This window comes from Laccaria bicolor, genomic scaffold (genome assembly GCF_000143565.1).
Source record: "Laccaria bicolor S238N-H82 LACBIscaffold_21 genomic scaffold, whole genome shotgun sequence".
Taxonomy (NCBI): Eukaryota; Fungi; Basidiomycota; class Agaricomycetes; order Agaricales; family Hydnangiaceae; genus Laccaria; species Laccaria bicolor.
In genome coordinates this window covers 104,845-107,061 of record NW_001889892.1, presented here as the reverse complement: position 1 = coordinate 107,061, position 2,217 = coordinate 104,845, and positions in this window count along the sequence as shown.

Here is a 2,217-nt window from a genome sequence, read left to right as displayed (position 1 = left end):
TTATACACAATGGCTCTTGGACAGTTGTCATAGATTAATCATAAAAGTGGTAGCCACCAGTCGTCCAGTGGAGTCCAGTTTTGTGATTTGCAGTCCAGTCCAGTCCAGTTTTGTGCTTGCAGTCCAGTGGAGTCCAGTGGAGTCCAGTTTTGTGATTTGCAGTCCAGTCCAGTCCAGTCCAGTCCAGTTTTGTGCTTGCAGTCCAGTGGAGTCCAGTGGAGTCCAGTTTTGTGCTGGGAGTCCAGTGGAGTCCATTTTTGTGATTGGCAGTCCAGTCCAGTGGAATCCAGTGGAATCCAGTGGAATCCAGTGGAGTCCATGTGGATTATGTGGGGGATGGTAAAGTATTGCCTCGGTGGCATAATGCCTGGACCAAAGGAAGGTAACCCTGATCAATGCCAACGGTTTCTGCATATCATTGTCAATGAGCTCCTCCGCTTGTGGTGTCATGGTGTCCATCTACCAACACCATCTTGTCCCAAGGGACGTTTGATATGCATTATACTTATCTGTATTTGTTGTGATAAGCCTGCAGCTCATAAAATGGGTGGATTTGGTTCACACTCACATACAATGTTTTGCACTCAATGCTGGATCAAAAAGGCTGACAAGGCTTCCTCTGCATCATTTCAAAAGAATGGTATGTATTTTTTTGTGTGTGGCTTCAGTTATTAATTTTGATTATCAAGGGTTTCGAATGCGCACTGATGCCGAGAACTGCAAGGCTGGTGAAAAGTATGCCCACCTCAAAACTGCAAGTGCTCGTGAAGATTTCGTTAAGCAATATGCTGCACGATGGTCCGAGTTCGCATGCCTGCCTTATTTTGATCTTGTGCGTATGATTGTTATTGATCCTATGCATAACCTCCTACTTGGTTAGTTGATTGGTGAAATTTATCTACCTTTCATGTGCTGATGTTTGCACAGGTCTCGTCAAAACCCACTTCTACCATATCTGGGTCCAAGGCAAAATTTTATGCAAAACTAGAGGTCTTTACCATCCCCCATGAGTTCCGGCGGAATCTGGCGGATTCCAAGCGGAATGTCGGAATTCCATGGAATTCCGATGGAAACTAGTTGGCTGGAGCCTCAGCCATTCTGGTTTCCAATTCCACAGAAATTCCAATGGAATCCGACAGAATCCGGTGGAAATGGTCAGAATCCGGGAGCCTCCCGGAACAGTTTCCATTGGAATCCATTGGAATTCCAACCAGATTCCATGGAATTCCAATGGAAAGTATATTCCAGTCAAATTCCAACAGATTCCGAGAGATTCCAATGGATTCCAATATTTGTTGTTGTTATTATAATATATAAAAAAAGAAGTGGATGCACAAGAATTGAACTCTAGCCTCAGGAAATGTCACGTGAAGTCCAAGCAACAATATTTCCACTACACCATACGGCCGTTAAAATTCTACAAACATTTATTCTATACAAGCCACCCTCACGCCCACCTTCCTAAACGAGTCACGGCGTTTGCCGGCGTCACCATCAGCATCTCCGTTTTGCTGTCAACCACAACCACAACCATAACCACAACCACAACCATAACCACAACCACCACCACCGTCACCGCGACCAGCGCGGTCACCTCGCATCACGCCCACGCCAGCGGACAACGACGACGACGACGACGATGGACGACGACACGACGACACGACGACGACGACGGACGAGGACACGTCAGCGACGACGAGGCCGGCCACACGACGACGGACGACGACACGTCAACGCACGACGAGGACGACGACACGTCAACGCACGACGACGACGGATGACACGTCAACGCACGACGACGACGGATGACACGTCAACGCACGACGACGACGGACGACGACGACGGACGACGACGACGCGTCACGTCAACACACGACGACGACGCACGACACGTCAGCGACGACGACGACGACGACACGTCAACGGACGACGACGACGACACATCAACGGACGACGACGGACGAGGACGACGACACGTCAGCGACGACGAGACGGCCGCACGTCAACGGACGACGACGAGCCCCTTTCCTTTTCCCTCCCCCTTCCTATTCCCTCCTCCTTCCTATTCCCTCCCCTTTCCTATTCCCTCCCCTTTCCTATTCCCTCCCCTTTCCTATTCCCTCCCCTTTCCTATTCCCTCCCCTTTCCTATTCCCTCCCCTTTCCTATTCCCTCCCCTTTCCTATTCCCTCCCCTTTCCTATTCCCTCCCCTTTCCC